General features: G+C 42.0%; 1 long non-coding RNA gene across 1 annotated transcript; it reads right to left on the reverse strand.

Moving 5' to 3' along the window:
• Positions 1-279: 279 nt before the first annotated feature.
• Positions 280-6,865, reverse strand: LOC111845387 (uncharacterized). The gene is made up of 3 exons (XR_002838600.2): positions 6,756-6,865; positions 6,499-6,599; positions 280-549 (listed from the first exon to the last, which is right to left on the reverse strand). It is a non-coding gene; the product is annotated as an uncharacterized lncRNA (long non-coding RNA).
• Between the last annotated feature and the right edge of the window lie 17,810 nt (positions 6,866-24,675).

The raw sequence follows: 24,675 nt of genomic DNA on the forward strand, positions 1-24,675 counted from the left end.
TACCATGTTAATATATCACAGGTGCCCGATAGATAGGTTCTTTCCAATCGGCCTCTCAGTGTTTACTAGCAATGGAGAAGACTGCGCCAGCTTGGAATTCTTCTTCATCCATATGTCTAGTTGCCTGGTTACTCAGGCCCTTAGCAGAATGACAGGATTGCCAAGTAGCCTTAGGATGCAAAGGAATAGTCATATATTAACTTTATGTAAATGTTAAAATGCACAACCACGATTACCTATGGTGCTTTGCTAAGCCACTCCTGTAGATTCTACCCCTAAATCCATCCATCCATCCATAGTCAGCATGGAGCCTATCCCAAGCACAGGATACAAAGCAGGACCCAAAATCCCTGAAAGCTAAATGTTGATTTCAAGTATGCTATATTATATTCCTTGAGAAGGTGTTTATTTTTTGAAGGCCATTTATACAGGTGTGACATTACATTGAAGTTCAGTTCATCTTCATCCCATTACTGTTTAAGCTCTTGGGTGCCTTTGATTCATTCCTCTCAACATCATCCCATATATGTTGAGATGATCTTCTTTTATCTAGGGGAAACAAAGCAGAAAAACATCATAGATCTCCTTATATTTTCATTTCATTTCCTTTGGATGAATGTTGCCCCTGTGTCCCTGTGTATGCCCAAAAATAAACAGCAAGCAAGACCTGAAAGAGATAAAAGCCTCATTCTTTCCTGCTGCTCTTTCAGGTGTGTCCCAGTGGCCGCTACGATCCGGCACCATGCTCCCGCATACTCACACACCCCCCGGGCTTCCAACAGCTGACAGCTGTGGAGGATTCGCCTCTTTAGATTTCAGAATTACTCACGCTCCAGCTACCACAAACGCTTTGTTCCCCGGCCAGGAAATTGCCGAGGACAACCATGGGGCAAAGATCTGCAAGAGTGACGGAGGTTCGACCGTGACCTCGACTAATTAGCATCAGATGCCCGACCTGCGACGGCTAACCCATGCAGAAGCGATCGCACAAAATCCTGGAATAACCAATAACACTTGGGATGTTCAAAGCTGACCCATGCAGAGATCATTTAACAGCACAGGATTATCAAACGGAACTTCTGTGACAGGAATGTCTGGGTGCGCAAACCACCGCATCCTAAAGTGTTGACCTCATGAAGATTTTTCCGTAAATGACATTATAAAATGAATCACAAAAAGAAAATATTCATGCAGTCATTTCACAGGTTTTTTTTTTTTTGGCTTGGTTCGGTGTACAGAGCACACATGGCCAATGAATTTGATCCCTCACTGTTTAGATGATCATATTTTTAGCATTTAGCATTGCGAGCTGCTTTTGCTATTTTTCATGCATCTTGTCAGGCTAGCCAATAAGGCTAACCTTTATCTCCCTGGTTAGTTTCCTACCGTTTGACCTCAGATAAAAGGGAATGTTCCCTCAGTACCTACCACTTTAACCTTAAATAGCCTCCCTGAAGACAGAGAGCTTTCCTCCACCATCTGAGTGCTAGTTACGTCTTTGCCACAGTGTCTGATGGAGTAGTATCTGCACAGGCCTCTCCAACTTCACCCCTTTGTCACCAAACCGTGAAACTCCAACCCTGCCCCCCTTTTCCATGTGAGCTCATACCCAGAGGTGGCTTTGTTGTTTCTGGTGTCACACTCCAAAGAGTCCTTTCGGCGGCCTGCTGCCCCCCCCCCCCTACTGTAATGACTACTTGTGGTCAGCAGGGGGCCCCCCAAACCTCGGGGGCCCGATACAAAAAATGTGATTTGAGTGGTAGTAAACACAACCGCTGCCTATAGCGAGAGCAGAGCATGTTAATTTAGATGTGCTTAGGGCCTGGGGAATGCAGCATGATTTTTAAACCCAAAGAAGTTTACCCATCTCTTTGAACACTGATCTCACGAGTCATTTTTACCCATTTAAAATAGGCTACATATACCATAAACTCATACCATAAATCATATTAAAGTGTGACCATCACTACTTGCGATGGACTTGCACCCTGTCCAGGGTGGACCCCAGGGTGGTCCTGTGCTGCCTGGAATAGGCTCTGAATCCCCCCACCACACTGACTAGGATAAGTGGTTATCAGATGGATGTATGGATGGATCATTATTGAGGCAAATATAAGCTTTTGACTAAATTAAAGGACTGCTACGGCTGCCTCACACATCACAGGTATGTGATTTACTGATGACTGCAACTGTCAGGATGAATAAAACAGAGCACAGGCGATCTGAATATACATCAGAAAGCCTGCATTCATCATTAATACTAGACTGCCTGCATTTAAACTAAAGAAAAATGGCTTGCAATTAAGTCCGCACAGAACACAAAATCGCTGTTTTATACAGTTTTCTGGTGAACATGATCCTTGTTAGACAGTTTTTGTAGAAGGTATTTGGCCCATGAAATGGACAGTCACCTGGATTCAGGCCTCAACTTGCATATCAAGCTGTGCAATGGAATTAAGTTTAGTAAAAAAAACTGCACAGGTATGTCAAATGTCAAGAAATGGATCTCTTTCTAACTAAATTTCACAAATAGATCTATGGATCTCCATGGATCTCCCTTCCCTTTGAAAACTGTACTCCTTCACGAAGAGCTGCCTCTCATCATGTGAAAAAAACTGTTTATTGCTTAAAGTGCTTCATAAATCTCAAATTTCATTAATTCTACTTTGTTTTGTCCCCCCTCCTTTCCCCATATGGTAGTTCTTCCTGTTTCACTGGGTGGGTGTGTCACACTGATGTTTGTAGATCTCCAGCGCTCATGCTGAGTCGTCGTCTTTCATTTCTATGGGTAGGGTTAGTTTGGAATTGGTAGTTATTGATTTATAACCCCCCCCCCCCCCCACTGCTCTTCAAGGCTGAGTAAGTGTGGCACTGTTTCAGAATGGAAGGGTGTGTCTGTGGAAGTCATTGCCAATGATTCACTCCCATTGTCAGACTCTGCTCAGTACGAACCCCATCGCCCCCATTCTGTTTATTTAACAGAAGCTTTTATCAAAGCGACAGTCTCACTCGGCCCTCATGTAAGAACTTTCATGAAATTTCCAAAACTTCAGAAATCTTCTTGAATCCTGATTGAGCTTTGGAAATTTGCTCTTTAAGTTTGGGTTAAAAGCCTTACTGAAAGGCTCAACAGTGACATCACTCCACCAAACCTGGGATTTGAACTAGAAACTTGCTACTTACTGGTACAGTGTCCTAACCTGCTGAGCAACACACCTTCAACAGCTTTGACTCATCTGACATAATCTGGCTCCAGAACTTCAGGCTAACAGCCAGGGCATGCAGCAATCGTCAAACATTGCGACACCTCTACTGCATCCAGCGTTGATTTATTTTTGGTGTTTCATAAATGTTGCAAAACCGTCCCGGAAAACCCTGAACTTTCTCCCTTTCTGGTCCCCTACTAGTCATTGAGATTAGCTGCACAAAGCCTGTAGAGAAGATGATGTTAATCATTAGTGCCCTTAATGCAAGCTCTCTTACAATAGAAGAAGCACCTGGATGACTTATTAGTTACACTTTTTAAACGATCTTATACTTTTCAAACATGCTAATGCTAAAGTCAGTGCAGCAATCCATCTCCTCCTGAAAGATCAGGCTTTGAATTTAAAATTTCAACGTATAACTCACAGACTGAACATCTGAAATTTGTTCGGAAAATTAGATTAACCCCAGTGGCACAATGAGTGGTATTAAGTATGAACAGAATTCAGTACAGACACTTTGTATATATGCCATGTTTCTACATTCATATTAAAGTTTAAAAGTTCAGTTGTAGATTTGGTGAAATTAATTATAAAAGGTGGTAAAACTCCTTACCTGTGACAACAAATTATACTAATGCAGTCACTGCATGTCTCATTCTGCTGTGCCACAATGTTTTCAAGGGCAAAAATCCTGTGTGGGGATTACCTGATACATAGCACAGCGGCAGAGGGCACAGACATGGGCACAGACATGGGGACAGACATGGGCACAGACATGGGGACAGAGATGGGGACAGAGATGGGGACAGACAAGGAGACAGACATGGGGACAGACATGGGCATAGATGTGGAGACAGACATGGGCACAGACATGGGGACAGAGATGGGGACAGACAAGGAGACAGACAAGGAGACAGACATGGGGACAGACATGGGCATAGATGTGGAGACAGACATGGGGACAGACATGGGGACAGACATGGGCATAGATGTGGAGACAGACATGGGCACAGACATGGGGACAGACATGGGGACAGAGATGGGGACAGACAAGGAGACAGACATGGGGACAGACATGGGCATAGATGTGGAGACAGACATGGGCACAGACATGGGGACAGAGATGGGGACAGACAAGGAGACAGACATGGGGACAGACATGGGCATAGATGTGGAGACAGACATGGGGACAGACATGGGGACAGACATGGGCATAGATGTGGAGACAGACATGGGCACAGACATGGGGACAGACATGGGGACAGACATGGGCATAGATGTGGAGACAGACATGGGCACAGACATGGGGACAGACAAGGAGACAGACATGGGGACAGACATGGGCACAGACATGGGGACAGAGATGGGGACAGACATGGGGACAGAAAAGGAGACAGACATGGGGACAGACATGGGCATAGATGTGGAGACAGACATGGGCATAGATGTGGAGACAGACATGGGGACAGACAAGGAGACAGACAAGGAGACAGACAAGGAGACAGACATGGGGACAGACATGGGCACAGGAATGAATGCATGCCAGTCATGGTAACCGTCCCAAATGTTCAGTCAAATGCTTGATGCATTTGTGATATGTAGATGTGGTGTGTATTTAAATAATGTAGGTCAGGTTGTCCCTAAATGAAAAATTTGCCTTGATTTCAGCCAAGGAAGGGATTGATATATTTCCAATAAACCATTCGATTGGGGTGAAACACTGAACATAATGCATTTTACATCGACAAAATGCTCCATTCCTTAATATAAATAGCTTCTCTCTGGAGGGTGATAACTGAGCTGTTCTCAGGACTTGTCCAGCATGATCTTTAAATCATCTTCTTTTGTTTAAATGAAAACTAGAGCATGGACTATCTATGGATCTGGTAATTTAAAGGGTCTGTAAGAGTAATCCTCCTCCAAACACTTACTGATAGTCTTTATGAAATTGATAACCATGGAATTCTTGCACCAGAAAAGAAAAAAAAAACTTTACCTAAAGTGGTCATCATAATGCATTATAGACACCTGCATAATGCATTATAATGCATTCATAAAGTACTATAAACACAGCTATAACTATGTTTAAAAATGCATAATACATTATAGTCATATTTCTAATGCATTATGGATGCTCTGTGAAGCTCCCATCTACAGTGCACTACAGATACCTTCATATTGCATTATAATGATAAGTATAAGAATTAATGAAACATTAAAACATCTTCTATTGACATTGATAAACCATTATAGTATTGATTATAATACTTAATAAGCTCCAGTGAAGCGCCTCTGTAACACACTATAGATACCTTCATAATGCAGTAAAATGGTCGGTATAACAATTAAGGTTGCTGTGTACCGCATTATGAAGGTATCTGTAGTGCATTATAGATGAGAGTTTTGTAAAACATTCATAATGCATAATAAACACAGCCATAATGTGTTATAAATATTTATAACCATGTTTATAATGCTTCGTGAATACATTATAATGAATCAAAATCATTATAATGTGTTTTGAATGTTCATTGATTCTTATGATATTCACAGAAAGTGTTACCAAAGCTGCTAATGACTGAACAAACTTAACATGCAATAAGTTTTTGCAAAATGAAACATCTAAAAAACATCTAAAAAGGATGTCAAGATGTTGTCAGAAACAACATAATACATTTAAACACTGTGTACTCTTCAACAAGACTAGGGTGTCTATCCTGCAATGCTCACTGATGATCCATGCAGGTACCACTTAAATTGTTCTGGAGATCTTGAAAAAGGCTGCGCCACAGACCTACACTTGGCAGCCAGCTGCCGCTGTCTGGATATTGTACACCGTACATCGACGTACAAGACGGTCCTGTGAAACTGTCATACATTAAGGCTCTATTTTCAATCATTGAAAGTCAGCCCGTTTTCGAGTTATTCGCAGCAATTTGTTAGCGAGATCACATCCATTGGTGAGAAAGGAGTGGCGTTGAAATTCCGTGCACTCAGCGGAAATGGTGAAGCCTTTAAAGGTAAGAGTCACATCATTTATAAAGCACATTGGTGGGTGATACAGTGCTATGTGCTGCATCAGCACCCAAACTCATAAGTCATATTTCCTCTACAAAAGTGCTGCAGTGCGCAGATTAGCTTTCTCTCTCGCCTTTTTAATCCTGCATGATCAAATGCAAAACATTCTAACTGCATTAAATCCAAGAGTGTACCTCTAATCTTTTATTCTTTCAATAGCATGCCTCTACTGTGGCACTTTTTAATCATGCATAGCCCTCAGAACTGCCTTTACCTTTGTTCTGAAGGACTGGCCCCAACATCGTACTGAAAGTGACAGGCAAGAGGCTGTAGCTCTAATGCAGAATCCGCTACTCTGTTTCTCCAGGAAATTCTCTACAGAGGAACAAAACTACAAGTGGCTAAATAAGCTCTGTCATCTTGGAACTCATTTTCAGCAGCACTGAAGAGATTAATTAGACAACGCGAGCACCAATATTAATGTGTCGCATCCAAATATTATCTCACATAGAACACTCTAATGTTAACTACCTTATTTTTGATGCGGTTTCTGGTCTTCGTAAATAAAATGTTTTGGTTGCTGCGAAGTTTTCCTGCTGTGCTGAAGAAGCTCAATGTATCCTCATCTATTTGGCCAAAACATTGATCCACACTTTGTCTGACGCACAATACCACCGGGTGGCCATGGCAACCTTGACCTGGATTGTAGCCAAATAGGAACTGTTGCTATGGAGAGCAAATGGAGTGGCAGAGACTACCCCGCCACCCTCCTTTGTGGCCTGCTGTGTTTTGGCGGGTGTCTTCCCCTCTATCCAATGGCCCCTGCTCTCCTTCAGACAAACAGCTGGTCTGTGACCAATCAGCCTGTTGCTGTGACAACTTCCCACAACCTTTTACCCTGATACTTTCAGGGTGTCCATAAATAAATAAATTAGTTAAAAGTTCTTCCCATGAACCGTCCGCATGAGCATTTGAGGTTGCGGCCCTACTTCAGCTCAATAACTTTTAGAAGTTTTTTTTGTTGTTGTTTTATTTCGGTTCTGTGGCCATTTAGCCCCCAATCCATTATAGATTGCCAATATGAAGTCTGCCTGAAAAAAATCTGCAGGGAGCTATTCTGCAGCTCTGAGTGCAGTAATAATGTAAGTCAGCAACCTCTTTCAAACAGCAATTCCTTTTTTCCACTATCCCCAAAATCCCTGGTTGCCATGGAGATAGTCGCTTGGCTCACTTTTTTTTTTTTTTTTTTTTTAACGAAAATAGGAAATCAATGACAGGCTGCATCGTTGATTCCTTATGCTACAGTATGTGAGAGCAGGTTAGAGAGGCACTGGATGGTCATAAATGGGGCCAATACTGAACTGTTAACTGCAGTCCTTGAAATGCTCAGGATCACAAAGATGGACAGACAGAGCCCAGTGACACAGTCTGGTGTTAAATTACGATGCACTCACTCTAGACCACCGCCCAATACGAAGCTCCTAGTATTAATCAATAGCGGAAAAGCCACGCAGTTCACAAAGGCTCCGGAGTTAAAGTGCACATCAGCAAATCTAATCTTTGTACAGTCAACACGTGACAAATGTTTCCTTCGGAAAGAGTTGATGGCAATCGCATATCAGAGATGTCAATATTCATTGCAGCCATCTTCTTCCTCTTTCCACCTCCCAAGTTGTCATGGTAACTGCCCACTGTCAGCAAAAACAAACCACTAAATAAGATTGTCACAAGATATAATGTAATGGTTTAAAACTGAACAGTCATCGATAATTATATTTAAACAGTACCCCTTCACTTCTGGCTCATAAACTAAGAAACAGCTTTACTTATGCGGAATATTGCAGAATGAAATTCACATTCATTTGTCTGCTTTGGTATTTTGTGAGTGCCTTTGTCTTGTTTTGTGCGGTCCAATCCTGCTACAAGCTACTTTCTGTATGGCATGAGTAAGAATTCCTATACACTGACCTACAAAAGGCAAATGAAGGATCTTGAACCTGCCAAGGCTGTACTTCCATAGCTGGGGCTTGCCTTCAGGCTAGGAGTGAATCGGACACTTGCCCCTCCCCCCTCCCCCCAGCCCCCAGCCCCCAGCACAGTCCCAGCGGTCTCACCGTGTGTGAGGTCAGAGACACCGCGGACTCCCTGGTGCCCCAGCAGATGCGTCTCACTGAGCAACAAAGGACACGATTGTCCCCTATATAAAGGCAGGAAGGCTGGAGGTCCCACATTCACGTGCCCATCTGTGTCCAAGGTCCCATGGAGCTTATATTAAAGACAAAAGGCAAAATGAGCTAGAAACTGTGCTGGCCATAATGGATAAGGAACAATGGGTGAATAAGTAACTAGCAGCAGACGTAAACGCGTTGAATAAAGACATTCCCATGATGTCTGTCGATCTACTGATGCTCAGGGTGTTGGCTGTAGAGATTAATGCTAAGTTCACACTACATGACTTTCCATGTTCACACTACACAAATTATTGACTTGTAATCGGGAATCTTGAAGTCATTGTGATTTACGCACTGCACAACCCATTACTAATAGAGTGACCAAATTCTGATTGTGCCGAAAGTCTACTTGAGAGCTAAGCGTTCCTGGTAGTAAATATTCCCATCCCAATACCTTTGCAAACAGCGTTTGTTGTATTCAGAATGTTATGACTTTAGTGTAGTTTATTCTATTATGAAAGTTCTGGGAAACTTACATTATATGTTTGCAAAATGGTACTCGAGATTTTATCAGGCTTTTGGAGGCCTACTGTTCATTTATATTTAAAATGCTAAAGCCTGCTTACGTGATTTTCATTTTAATTAGACTGGAAGTGATTGATATACCTTCACAAGACTTGGAGATGACCAATATTTCAATAAAAATAAGATTTTACTAAACAGGCATTTTCAATAAAAGTAATTGAACAAAGTGCAGCAGCATGTAGTGTTGCTAAAACGGACTCTTGGAATCGAACATTCAATTTCTTAAATGAACAGTTTGGTAGAATGAGTTCTGTAAATTGAACCGAACTTCCCATCACTAATTTTCACCTTTTTTAAACTCCTCCGTCAGGTTTCACCTCACCCCATGTCCTGCACTCTGATTGGCTGTAGCTCATCACTGCACTCATTACTAGTCACAACACTTTTAACACTACGGGATTTGGAATCACTGACAGGTCCAGATATTTACCCTGCTAGATATCCGACGGCCATTGCTGGCTGTTTTGCCTCTGATCTGGTGGTTTTGCGGGTGATTTAAAAAAACTGTTGGGGAGCAGAAAGTCAGTGCTAAAATCATGTAGTGTGAGCACAACAAAACTATCACATAATTACCGGTTAATTGCATGCAATGGATGCTACGGTTTGTCATTGGAATCTTCCAGCGTATTTGAGTCCCCTGTAGCCTGTACATGGTTTCATCCATTAGTGACCTGTTTCTGTTTCAGTAACTCAAGAGAGACTATCATTGTATTTGGTCTGAATTTAAATGATCAATGAAACATTTTCAATGCCTTTGCTCGATTGCAGCAGATCCATATAGTGTATTTTCATAAAGCCAGAAAACCACATATTTAACTACTGCACTCATTGTGTTAACTGGTGTTCACTGTTACGCAGGAAAGACTTGAAAACTCAGCTAACTGAGGTACCCACGTAATAAATGCACGTTGTACAATCAGAATTAAACGGCATGATTCACAGCAAGACCCGAATTAGCGCCGAAGCTCTTTGTTCTGACATATGGCGAAAAAACAGATCTTTAAAGACACACTAATACCAATGAATATTGATTAATACGTTACATGACAAATGTTTGCAATGGCTTCCTTTGTCAGGGAACTGCTATTTCTTCAGACTGTCAGTTTAAACCACAGAAACCTTCTTGTAAAACTGTCATTATTTTTGCAGAGAGCTGCTCCAAATTAACTGCCTGTGTGTATAACTCTGAATAGGCAACCCAAATCACTTCCCATTCTTAAACCCTCTTCAGCACCAATTCCCAGAATATGGTTTCTCTTATGAAGGGATTAGTCTCTGTCACCCAGTGAAATAGCCCTTTGCTGGATTGTTAAGCCTTATGCACATTGAGCCTGTTGCTCTCTCTCTCTGTCTGTCTCTCTCTCCCCCAAAGATTTAAAAACAGTAGATCATTCAGTTTTGCTTGGAGCCTATTGTTTATCCACTGCTGAACCATGTGACCTTTGACCCCTAATCATGTTGGTCTGACAGCCAGCTGAAAGCATGTCACGCAGGCTCCACCCAGAATACGTACCATGCAGTGTCCTTAGCTGCAACGTCGCCTAGTGACCAATGTACTGATGGGAAAAACCGCAGCCACATTTGGGAACCAAAAGCTTGCACTATGTGGTATTTTACACATGGTGGAGAACTGAAACTGCTTCCCCCCCCAAAAAAAAGAACTAAATTTAGGGATAGGAGAAGGTCACAAGTTCACAATTCATAGGTTATGTCACGTAGATAAATGCTGTAAATTTAGCAAAACACGGAATGTACATTTAGACAGTGAGCCACTATAGTGGCCATTGTGCTTTTTGCAAAGTTGAAAATGCTAATAAACAGATGTCATTATTTCATTTATGTTTCATGCTGATGGAAGAACAAGACTTTCATTGTGTAGCGCAGCTGAGTGTTTGCTGTGCATGTAACAATGTAACAATCAACTGTCAAATCTTGAATCCATACAGTTATTTTTACCCCCCAAAACACACTGGGCACCAGAAATTTAGCGTCTCGTCCAATCAAATCCCAACACGTGAACCTGGGTACCTGACCATGTGGTGACCTACGCATAGTGCAGAGACATCATCTGCAGAGATTACTGGATCACAGTCCAGAAAAACAAATGATTGTTCTTTCCTTCCGTGCCCTCTAAGTGGAGCAGGGAAGTATGGGCATCATTCGAGGATTTACAACGTGACCCTTAGTAGTGTTTACTGTCCAAGAAACATTGTGCTTAACATAAACTACCTTGGAAATTGATTCACTCAAATTAAAACCAGGACTTAAGTACATCAAAGAACTAACAAAGGAGCACTTGTAACTCATCTCTGAGGAATCCATTGCTGGCCACTTGCTATAAAGGCTCATGAAGTTAATTATTATAGAATCGAGAACCACATAACTTGTGCATTTCTAACTAGGTTCCACATCTTTCCAGCCTTATCCTACAGTTGTAGAAGTAGCAGAAGGTCCAACAGTATCAGCACCAGGGTTCGCAACTTTGGTCAGCTGGCTGGCAGGAGATTTTCAGTTTGAGACAAGTCTGCACACCCACCCACCCATACACAGACAGGCAGACAGACAGCCAGACAGACTAACTTTATTAAGTTATCATGCATGTAACAGCTTTATTACCCAGTAAATAGTCTGTAGGGTTTGCAAACTACCCCAACGCTTTTGATGTAGCTAATTTTAGGTTTGTAATGGAATAATACACATTTCCTGTAACATTTCTTGCATGAGTATGAGAGTCAGAAAGTGTGTGCGTCACGCCAGATGCACGAGAGGAGCCAGCAAAGCAGCCCAATTCACCCAGATGAGTTTTCTCAGGCTATAAACAGTATTTTTGTTTGCCAATAGGTCGTTTATGAAGGCCTGGAGGAAGGATGTATTAGATTTTTCTTCCCAGCCTTTCCCACCTTTATAGTTTTAAACAGGATTGATTGACAGGTGAATAGCCCAATCTCAATGGCTCTGCTTCATATCCATAAGTGCTTCTGGGAATTTGCCACTAGGATTTAGTCATTTTAATTCTAAAGGAGATAGGAAGGGTGGGGCTTTTGAAGGGACTGGCCATACTGGGAAAATGTTATATCCTGCAGCTGAGAGGGCATTTGGGGCAAGATGTGTGTTGGGGGTTCAGGGGTTTGTTTGATAGCTAAAGGACTTTGCCTTTTGGACAGACAACAGTACACACTTCTCTTACATTAACTACTGCCTACCAAAGAATAATGCAAAGGGAGTATTTGAGTTTATTCAGCTTCAAACAGTTTTACTTCTTTAAAATAATTGCTTCTCTTTTGAAGCTAAAAATTGAAATGCTATGTGAGGTCTGATCCAAGGCAGCACATTCTATTCCACATTCCAGTTTCCCTTTCTTCAGCTGAAACACCTGAATTATGTCAACTGCTCAAAGGATTAGGGATTATAAATTATCTACGCTGTTGACCAAAGATTCCAATGTGCCTCCAGAGCCAATCTGCCAAAAACATGCTTTATTTCTCAGCAGTAAAATATGGTTATACATGTGTTTCCCAGAACTGAACTACAGCAACATTTTATCTAAAATATGTACGGGAGGTGGATAAAATAATGGACGACATATGAAAAAAGACTTTATGTTTGAAACACCTAAATCATAATTACAAATGGGACAATGGTCATATTAGGCTGAATACCAGTCAGTCATGTGTGACCTGTAAAAGATATCTTCCCATCATACTTTGATATATGAGTTTTCAAAACAGCGTGATTTAATTATCAAGTTCCAAATCATCGCTGCTCAAACTGCAGGTGAGTCAGTTCCACAAACTGCTAAATTACTTAAAATGTTAAAAAAGATGGCCAAGTAGGGCAGACTTGTGCTGGCAAAGAGGAATAGTAGTTGCAGATTGAACTTCACTGACAGGGATAGTTGGACATTTAGATTACATTAGATAAAATTTATTGGTCCCAGGGGGAAATTTAACCAGGTAGCTCAACAATGAGCAGAGAACTGAAAGGAGACCTCTGTGTATGATGTGTGTATGATGTGTGCATGATGTGTGTATGATGTGTGTATGATGTGTGCATGATGTGTGTATGATGTGTGCATGATGTGTGTATGATGTGTGTATGATGTGTGTATGATGTGTGCATGATGTGTGCATGATGTGTGTATGATGTGTGTATGATGTGTGCATGATGTGTGTATGATGTGTGCATGATGTGTGTATGATGTGTGTATGATGTGTGCATGATGTGTGTATGATGTGTGTATGATGTGTGCATGATGTGTGTATGATGTGTGCATGAACTGTACATTCAGAACCTGCTTGTTACAAGGCCGTTGCAGAAAGACCATTTAAAAAGCAAACCACCAAATAAGAAGAAACAAGAGAAAAAATCTGTCCTAAAAGCAAAGGGTGTCCCTAGTCCTTATTAGATACTTGATATTAAAATACTACCAGGTCTTTCTGCTATTTTGGTATAAACGGGAAATGAGAATAATGGCGGTTTTCCATTGTAAATTATCAGAGCCGTATCCAAACCATACCAGCACTGACATGGCCCTGCTTACTAAGCTGCTTGCATCACTGCCATTTGATTGGTCGATATGCAAGGATATAACAGTGTTCTGCGCCAATATACATGGACTATCTGAAACAAAAAGAGCATATTCTATATATTAATCATTATTAGTAGTATTGCACATTCATGAAAACTCGGGACTTGAACATTTTCAACTTTATACTTTTAAAAATTATAGAGAAAGGCAGAACAGTATGGATTTGTAATGCAAATTTATGCAAGCTAATGCTAATTCCGCTAGCGTTTGATGCTTACATAACAGGGTGATTCTCACAGATGTGCTAGCAGAAATTAACGCAGAGTAAATGCACACCATGTGAACAGTCAAGAAGCATCTCTTTGGTTTTATGTCACTTCTGTTCTCCAAACCTGGCAACGCCTTTACTGAACCGACCCTTCTGCAGTGGAAAACCAAAGCAAGCTGGAACTGTGCTGTAACTAGTCTCTCTTCGTGTTACGGATCAGGTACGGCTTGGTTCCTGTATGCCAGTGAAAAAGCTCCATAAGTACGATGAATTAAATAGTAACACGACCACTATCCAGGTGCTGCAGACTTGTAGCTTAGGTTGTATTTTTCACCTAGATCCAAAGGCCTGCTTTGATGGTTGACAAGATCCTGATAAGGCCATGATATGGATATCACACCCATGTTGTGATATCTGGGACTTGACACTATAGCTGGAGAGAAGATAGCACTTCCGGTTCTGCTCTTCACATCCACTGGTGGTGAGGACACGCTTCTGAGAGCATTACAGAGGAGTGTCTGTGCAGAGGCCTTGGTAGCCATGTGTCATCCTGAGTATCTGCTCGTCTAGCCATGTGCCTGAATCATGACTCATTTTTACTTCTGGTTCAAAACAGAACGCATCTCTATTCCAAAACCAGCAAGTTATTTTTACCAGCAGAACCTTTTAACTTCACTTCTGTTACCGGCTGCTACTGCTACGCTTCTGTGGGAATAAGAAAGGGTGAGAGTGTGAGATCTGTCTGAAATCCCGGGTCTTTGTTGCCTGAAAGTCGTCAGCATATTAAGACGACACGTGTCAGGTCGTTCGTTCCCAGATAGGCTTCAGCTTCTAAGCAGGGCGTTCGTCAGGTGCAGACTTTGCAGAGTGAGGATGTTGTGTGCTGCATTTTATATTCATCTCGGCATAAAAATTCCCATGGAATGCGAAGGTTGGTCTAATGAGGTGGTTGAAAAAGATGAGACATGAGACGGGCCCTGGAATTAAGATTCTTCAAGCATCAGATGAGCCAGCACAGAAGAGAAAGCCGGCAGGAATCCTTTGAAAAATAAAAATGGTGAAATGAAAATGACAGTATAATGAGGAAGTGTGTACAATGAGGAAACAGGACATATTGTGGTGCAGAGCTAATGCTGTGCTCCATTTGAACTTGTAACTTGTAAATTCCGAGTTTCTACTCAGAAGTTTCAACTGGGATGCCCCCTGAAGTCGGAATTACGACCCGCAAACTCTGAGGAATCAATACAACCCCAAGCTCAGAATTCAAAATTTCAAGGCCTTTATCAACAGAGGTTAAAGCGGTAGTTTTAAATTGTTTATTAGCATTTATGTTTTACTTCTGACTCATTAAATTGGTCGTACACACTGTACTGTCCAACTGATTTCTGTGGATGTGTTGCTGCAATGTTAATATGCGCAAAATACCACGTAATGATGTTGTGAACTTATATTGCCAACAGTGGTTAACAATTAACCGGGCTAGAACTGGGGCCCGTTTCAAAGCAGGATTTCTTGCTTAGCCGGACAACTTACTGGCTAAAAGTCAGTGAACTAAGATAAAGGCTATTTAAAACTGGGGTAAATTAAATCTGACAAATTATCCAGCTAAGCATGAAATCTTGCTTTTTGAAAACATCTCTGGTATTGCTAAATGGCTCTCTGACTTGCTGTACTAGAACGTGGTTAACTTGCGTGTGACGTCATTCCCAGTTTCAAGTTCCAACCTCTGAGGTAAATGGAACGCAGCATAAAGTCATTTAAAAATGCTTTTGAAAAACAGGATCTTCTGTGTACTGCTTGATCCAATCAGCTTCATGCAAGTAAGGATACTTATATCTAACCTCAAGCAAGTAATTTCCCTCTGACTGGGAAGTTAAGTCACATGACGTGACGGCTCCTATTGTTTATCCAACGCCTCCAAAGGCAATGTGGACAAGTGGATGTTTCCTAAAGCTACTGTCTGGAACAGAAACAAGTGCATGGAAGTGTAGGTGGAGGAGATCGGAGGATCAGGCCTCCTCCCATTCTGAGGTAGATCCTCCTCAGAAGGTTCCATTCCCCTCACCTGCTCTCTCATGCAAGCAACTCAAGGTTTCCAGCAAAGATCGATAAAATAAACTCAAAGCACTTTTAACATCATTAACATCATGAAGTATTAGCAACTGACAGAAAATTATGCACTATAGTGGTGTAACGTACAGTACATGACACACATATGTATATAAATAAATATAAAGCTTTCTGCAATTTAGCAATTACAATGGATGGTGCCTGGCAGAGTGAGTGTAATAACAGCAATAACAAAAAACAAACAAATAAACAAACAACAGACAGAAAAACAAATAAAAAAAACAAATAAACAAACAAAACACCCATAAACACCCTCTAATTGGTCGAGACAGCCTAGGGTTGACCTGTGTCGGTTCAGCTGTCCCCAGGAAGCAGGGGGTCCAATTGTTGACCCTCGGGGTGGGAGGCCTCGCATTCACACGCCCACGGTGGCAGACACAAAGGTGAGAGCTGCCCCAGTGTGAACATCCAAGCAGTTCATGCGAGACTGTTTGTGGAAGCTCTCGCATGGAAGGTCCTATCAGATTTCACAGCACTTCACGATAATTCACAAATCTAGAATTTAGATTTTGATGCTTTTTTTGTTCTTAATATTGCTGCAGCGTGGTGTGCATATTCAAAAACAAAGGGACTTAATCATAATGGAAAACACTGGGAGGACTGTCAGAAAATAAACCAGCAATTGATCTTAGTGTCACCACCTCGCTTATGGTTGTGTTGATTAACTTTGCTAGTCAAAGTCCATTAATTTGCTTCAGTTTCATGCTAGGTGAACCATTTTTGCTGCTCTGATGAACATGCTCCTTTTTTTTTAATGAAATAAACGTCATATTGTTATGTTCTTGACACCTTTTAGAGTATTGGGCTAAAACGGGACTGTGAATTGCACTACAAATTAAACTGGCTGATGCTACCCAGTCAAAAAACAAACTCAGGCGAAATGGCTCTCAGTGCATTGTGGGAAATATACAACTTCAGCAGTCTGAGAGTCAGAGTGAAAGCAAAAAACGGTCCTTTCCTTGTGGCAGAACTGCGCTGATGTCAGCACAGATAGTCTCTGGATTACCAGGTGAAAAATAGACTGTTTAAAACCCGCGGCAAAATAGGAAATGGCAAAATCATATGGGGAAAGGGAACTGATAATGTTCCTGAGATGTTTTAGAAATGTATAAACTCAGATAACAACTGACAATGCAGTCTCATGCATGAATTAGTACTGGGACAGAGCTCTGCAAAGAGGGGGAGAAAAAAGAGTGAAAAAAAACGTGGGCAACAAAAACTCAGTTCTATTTCCATGCAAAAGGAGCTGCCCTGCATGGGCTGGGGGAGGAAATTGCTCTGGCATCAGCTGTTGCTTTGCTGGAGCTCGCTGGGGGGTGAGGATGACCCCACCGCCCCTGATGACCCCCAATCTCAGCCTCCCCTCACTCCGCCACGAGACACCTCCCACTACTTCAGCAGGCCGGCTGCCGACGCGCCCAGCGGAGATCTTCCATGTTCCTCATCACTCCTGCTTCCCTTTGATGGACGTCACAGTGCCCATCAGGCTCGGGGACCAGACACGCAGAGACCCTGTCAAGACCTGGTCTGTTTTCTTTCTCCTGGCAGAGGATTAATCTTCTTCTTCACTGCCTCCATCCGCTCCGCAGAGGCAGGCTCATTAAGGCCACTGCCCCCCCCCCCCAGAATGAAAACTAAACAAACCCAGCAGAAGCTTGGAGAGAAACACGGTCACTGAGGTCGAGCTCTGGCCTCTCCTCATCTCGCCCTCCATGTCTGGTCTCCTGCTCATCTAAACAACTCCGTTTGTTGAGAAAAATCCACTACTAGTGCTGGGATTTAGCTTAGCCAGCCAGTCTGTAGGAGACTGGGAAACTGGCACATTTGCAGGCTGGAATTGTTTTTTGGGTTCCTTCTCAAACATTATAGTAGAAGACGGCAAACGGGTTCACAGTCCTAACAGCAGTCAGGGTTCCAGTGATATTCCTTCCGGTACCAAACAGTTCTCAAACAGAAGTCTGTTAGGTATCACTGAAGAAAATAATAAACCTCCAATCATATTAATGGGTAGAGTTATGGAATTTCACTGACTTCACACTTTAAAAAATTAGCTAAAGGTCAAGGAAAAAACTTTTAGAACATCCTGAACAGAAGACAATGAGCTGGTATCAGTCGAAACCAGTAACGTGATCTGACTGAAATCTGACTGGACAGAGTGGGAAGGGGAAACTCTTGGAAAACATCAAATGACTGACAGCTCCTGGATGTCCACAAAAAAGAGTAGTTAAACAAACAAACAATCAAACAAAAGCAAATAAATATTCTTATAAACTAACAAGCCTATAGGAAGTTAGAGGGCAGAAAGCGCAGTTTCCACAGAGTGTAAAATAGCCTCTTGAACCGGTGTTTCCTTCCTGTCTCCAGGACAAAACGCTTTCATTCCCGGCACCTGAGCGTAGTTCAGCCACGGGTTACGCTCGTTTGCTCTGTCGTTTGCAGCGTGTCACAACATCGCACGCGCAGGTGTTCCGCAGGTATGCAGCCCTCTCTGCCCTATTTTCCTGTGTGAGTTTGGGCTTCGAGGTGAGGAAGGTTAAGCTGATATGTGTGTGAGGGAGGAAACCCCACAGGGCAGTGAGTCATAGGGCTGGGATGGGGTAATGGTACGGGGGAGGGGAGGAGGGAAGAATGACCAGGTGAAACTGGGGAGGTGTGGGGGAGAGATAATGCGAATGGAGGGGGAGGGAATTGAGGGCAAGCTCTTTGCAGAATTCTACTGGGAGCAGTTTGTGGAGTGGATTTCTCTGGGGGCTGGGGGGGGATCAAGCTGTTTTTTCTCTTTACATTCACATTTTATTTTGCAGACTCTTTTATCCAAAGCAATGTACTTTTTTTGATATCGCTGGGTCATATAGTGCCTGGAGTAATTGGTGGGTAAACAGTGAAATCATTCTGCCAAGCACCAGGATTTGAACCGGCGACCTTCCGATCATAGGCAGAGCCAGACGCTGCTTCCACTTAACACTGTCGTGGGTTTGGAGAGCGCGGTTGGCCTGAAACTCCCAAAATCTCCATTCTGGAAGCAGCAGTTAGCACAGCCGTCGAAGTGCACTGAACCGAAAGGCAGCCCCTTTCACATCCGAGTAAAGTTCTCTGACATAATCTTAGGCAAAGGGCTGCAGTTACTTTCATGGATTACTTTGCACGTTTACAGTGAAGTACAAGTACATTAAAAGCTATAAAACTCATATTGAAGAATCTGCTAAGCAACTAATCAAATGTGTCCCGAATGTGTCATAGTCTCAACATGAAAAAGGAGGCCAATTAAGATTTAAAAATAATGAAAGAAAAACATTGACAATAGGAATCAAAGGAATATGGCAAATGGCATTATCTGAATGATTAAAGTACATCGGTGTCCTTTTTTATGGAACTCTCTTTGATTCCCAGTTATGTAGAGCAGTGTTTCCAAATCCAGTCCTCAGAAACCCATAGTCAGTCCGTGTTTTTGCTCCCTTCGAGCTCCCTGCCAGGCAGTCCACATTTTTGCTTCCTACCCGGAGCCGGGAGGGAGCAAAAATGTGGACTGTCTGTGGGTCCCCGTGGACTGGATTTGTAAACACTGGAGTACAGCTCCCGGTTCCCACAGAAGGCAGAACAAGGTGTGCTCCCATCTGTTATCTTGCTTGCACAAAGCCACACGCAAACAACATTCAAGAGTCAATGCTTTGTTGTCATATGCACACAGTACAATGTACTAATAAGTACAATGAAATTCTTCCTTGCATACCCTCCTTGTGGACTACAAAATGACAAGAAAACATGTTCAATAGTAGTACAGTGAAATAAAATCTAAAGATATGCATAATACAGTAAATAAATACAAAAAAATTATATAAGATAAACAAGAGGTAGCATATTGAAAATGACCAGTGATACAAAGTATCTTAGTGACTCAGTGCAGTTAAAGTGACTGCAGTGGTTGAGATCCAGAACAGTTTCAGGACAGTAAACAGAAGCGTTGAATGTGAATGTGTATCTTTTATGCCCAGCCAAGTGGCAGCAGATTGATGGTGTGATTCAAGGCACCCTTCTCCAAAACTGGAGAATTTACCGTGCTCTCCAAATTAATCATCTGCCTATTTATTCATTGCTTGACAGCGGTCTTCTGTCATCAGAGAAATTAATTATTTATCCATCCATTACTGCCTGGGAAAAAAACAAACAATTCTAATAGGGGGTTTAGCTTTCTTTTTCTACTGCAAATACATTTTTAGTTACATGAAAAAAGAGACACGCACTCATAAAGTTATGGCTGGATTTCCGTTGACTAAATGAGTAAGGTGGGCATTTAAATCTTACAGGATGATTAACACCAGATACATTTGGTTGGGTTGGCATGGGGAGAAAGGCAGCGGGTGGAGGCGGACAGAGATCATCCATTGGGGGACGATGTGACCGTGTACACCAAAGCATCCCACTGTGGCCTAGATCGCCAGCATGGAGAAGATGTCCAACCTATACATGTTGATCCAGCTCTGAAGTTGACTAGAACAGCAATCGCATTACTCTTTGTGTAGCTCAACAGGTCGGGCCTCTGTGCTTGTGATCTGATGGACTCTGGTTCAAATCCTGCGCTTTGGCAGAGTAGCCTCACCCATGAGGCTGTGGTCTAGGGGTGCTGGATGAATGTCTGACCCCAAACTTGCCCTCATCTCTATACATGTGTATACCTCAAAAGAGATCTGCAAAAATTATACACATTCCAATATACTGGTGCAAACAAAGCAGAATTCATTTGAAAAAGAAACAGCAGACATATAGAAAAGCATATAATGTTCACATCGCTCTCACTGGGTGATCTTCCATGTTTATCAAAACAAACGTCCTTCAGCGCCACATACAGATGCCAGAATGCATCATGGGGCCCATTTTCACTGCTTATCTGTGCACTCAGCTGCTTTCACAATGGCGTGTGCATGCCTGGGTACGTGTGACTCTGTGAGAATGTTAGTGTTACACATGTACTAAAGATCACCATGTTTTTGGTACCTTTCACCTCTGGCAGAGTTCCAGTGTTGCAGTGACAGTGTGTTTCATCTTTTCCCCCCGCCTTCCCCATTCATACTGATGTTTCTAAGGGGGTGGGGGGGGGGGGAGGAGATGCTGTTAATAAATCACTCCCTTTGTGTGTATGTGGAGAGGGGGGGTGCCCTCACTGAGTACTGTCCTTCTCTCCTGGGGGTGAGGGGGTGAGTCGCTGTCTTACGCATAACCATCAGCCTGCTTTGGGATTTCTCCCCTAACCCCCCCTTGGTGCCTAAACTCCACCCCCACCCCCATCACCCAAACCCCACTCATGCACACCATATTAGAGACTATGACAAGGGACGGAGCAATTTCTAGACTGAACAGGGGCTTTGTCTTGCAGTCTCGTACAGATAATGGGACCATTACTGGCTACATGCTTCCAGAATCCCACTATGGATCAAATTTACAGATTTCATTAAGCTTCTGTGACTCTCTGCCACCAGCCAGATCCATGAGACAGGAGCATCGTTGTTCTAACCATTTCGGTTGTGATAACTATCTAGCTCAGGCCTGGGCAATTATTTTCTGTGGAAAACCAAATCCGAGCTTCCCAGTGTAAACAGGGGTCACTTTTACATAATTAATCTCACGTCCCATGAAAGCTACAATAACAGTCGTGTTAGATTTTATTATAGGTTTATTATTCAAGATTTTTGGCCAAAAACCTGTAGATCTTCAAAGACTTGAACACAAGATTTATTAGCATTAGCAGTAGTAGTTTTAAATTTTAAACAATTAGTTTAAAATTCAGAGGCTGTATTTTTGTCACTCGTTCTCTCGTCACTCATCCTCCACCCCGGTTTTCCACTAGAGGGTCACCATGATCCTGGAGCCCATCAGTAATTCAGGATTGTTTAATCAAATGTTTTTTAGCTGCAGGAAGAAACTGGATGTGCGTACCATGTTTTAATGGATGAGATTTTTAAATGGATTATTGGAGAAATTGATCTGGCCAGCAGGTCATACCGAACCATCCATCCATTTTCTAATGGAATATCCTGATCAGAGTTACAGGGGGGTCGTTATCTGTGAAAACGGTTACATTTACAGTGACATCCCGTATCACTGGTTACCTTCACCTATGAAAAGCACATACAGCCATTTGCGTGCAGAATGTTATCTGGGACAGGTTACGGCTACAGTAAAAATCTTGTGAATATGGGTCACGGTCATATTCTATATTTGTGCAACCTTAAGGCCAGCAATTAGTTATCTCAACATTATTCAGGTTCAGATCAAAGTATTAGCCACGGGGATAAACTCCCCATTTGAACTGGGCCTACAGCCTGAATCCAACAGCGGAGCACTCATTAGGCGAGTCTAAACAATGGCCTAAGTGACAATTTAGAGGTTGGCTTGCGGGTTAACTTTTGTTTTACTCCATTTGGAGGCTTTGAAGGTGGGGGAGGTGCCGTCAGAGCAGAAACAGGTTGTGTTCCTGACCCTGAAATTAGAGTGATCTTTAGGGCTTGGAGCACAGCAGAAGAACGCTCGGGGCAAAGGGCCGGCAACAGGGCACAAAAACCCCATATCTGCTGTTATCTCTGGGGACCTTCTCACAAGGGACAACTTCTCAAAGTGTCCCTGTCCTGGTAATTCAAACATAGAGTCGTTACCTTTTCACAGATTAACGTGGGTTGAAATGACTGACTGCTATCAGAGGCATTCCTGTTGCTTTGACAAAACCTGTTTGTCATGAGGTTAATTACAACTGTGCACTGACATGAAAGGTAGTTTGGCCGAACATGCATGAGATAAGCGGCTTGGAAAATAAAGTCAATCACAGATTTCTGAGACTCCAGAATAAAATCTGCTACATGACATAATTTTATTGTTTATGGGTAATATATGGTTAGCTAGACTTTTCACAGAGGTGGAGATTTAAGGTCCAGAGAGTAAAAGTCCAGACCAAGATTTTGTTTCAACCAACCAGTTGAGTACTCTGTGACTGTGACTCTTTATGCTCAACTGGTTGGTTGAAACAAAATCTTGGTCTGGATTTGTACTCTCTGGACCTGAATTACTCAACTCTGTAGACCGCATATATTTGTTTTGAGGCCACCTGCATTGTAAAACAATAATTGCCTTATTAAATAATCCCTGTTGCCACTATTTCTATTTCTGAATGCTTCCACGCCAACCCAACAATACTGACTGTTCGGCAGAGCCATAAATAAACTTCTCTGTTCAGTCTTGTAAGTAAAAGTCTGAATAATGTTGCTATGCCGAATTAGTCTAACAGGTACCTGAAAAAAAACGTTTACACTTATGGACGCTCTGTTAGGAACTCAATTTCACCGTAACATGAAGCTGTTTTTTTTTAACATTATTATGGGAGTCATGTGACACAGCTGTCCTTCATTCTTTGTTTCAAATAGAATCTCGTCTTGTCATATTATCTGAAGGTATCTGTCTCTCTCTGCAAAACGGCCACGGCGTCTGAAAGACCCCACTGGCGGGACTCCATTTTGGCTCCAGTCACTGAGTGTCTTGTCTTGTAGACGTGCATGAAGTATTTCTCTTTTGACTGTAATTATTAGTTTGATATATGATATGGATACAGAGTCTGTTTTCTTTTTGTTATACATGCTATGCCAGATTTAGAGACAAATATTTATGGGTTACTTTATATATTCATTTATATATGTAGTGTGATTAGAATGTTTGTAAATAGGTCCCAGTTATTCAGCCATTGATCAATACTTTAAAAATGGCACAGTTCTAACCAAACCTTAACAGTGATGTCATCGTTACCCAACCCCCCCACATGGGGCTTTCCCTCCCCCACTAGCATTGTCTCCTCTCACTGATACTATAGTAAATCACAGACAAGCAGGTATATTTACTAAAGATGTCCCCACCCATTAAAGCACACACTGTATACCGATTCATCTTGTATCTGTACATTCCAGTTTCTCAGGGGAAACTCGAGGTATCTCACTTTTAGGTCAATAAAGGATCATTTGTTGCCTAAAATACACCTAATTACTGGTATCACGTGAATGAATTACCTTAAATATGAGCCATAACATTAAACTAAATATTCACTTGAGTCATTTGCAAAATAGCTGAGATGGTTAATAGATGTCAAGATAGACCTGGCATCTTATAGGAATCAGACAAAGGTGAGACTTGAAGTCTCTGCAGAGAATTATTTTTAAATTACTATGTATCTTCTGTGAGATTAATGTGAATTACAGCATTAAATCCCATCTTTTGTTCTACTTATTAAATTGTAGCCTAGATGGAAAAAATGCAGAATGACAAAATTCTGCAATTTTGTTCTTCTGTTATCTTCATCCTTCTTCCAGATTTGAGTAGGATCGTTCTACCTACTCACACACAAATTCAGCAGGAGGCCACCGCAGCCGGCTTTACATCTCATTATCCTGCCTAGTTAAGAGTATGGCACAAAAATAACGAAGCAAAATAGAATATAATAGTGCTCTGATGTAACAAAGCATGTTCATTGAAGCTGTACATAAGAACACAAGAAATTTACAAAAGACAGGAGGCCATTCGGCCCATCAAGCTCGTTTGAGGAGAACTTAACTGTAATTCAGGTCCTTTCTCTGTTTACTCTTGCCTGTGTGTGGATAATAGAGGAGGCTGTAAGCAAACGTAGCCCTTCATGCAGCTAATAGCATTTGAAGAAGAAATCAAAGATCCTTTGAAATCATTTCAATAAATCTATAATGATTGGGTGGTATCTTCAGTGTGAGGTGAGTTCGGTTATAA

This window comes from Paramormyrops kingsleyae, chromosome 16 (assembly GCF_048594095.1).
Source record: "Paramormyrops kingsleyae isolate MSU_618 chromosome 16, PKINGS_0.4, whole genome shotgun sequence".
NCBI lineage: Eukaryota > Metazoa > Chordata > Actinopteri > Osteoglossiformes > Mormyridae > Paramormyrops > Paramormyrops kingsleyae.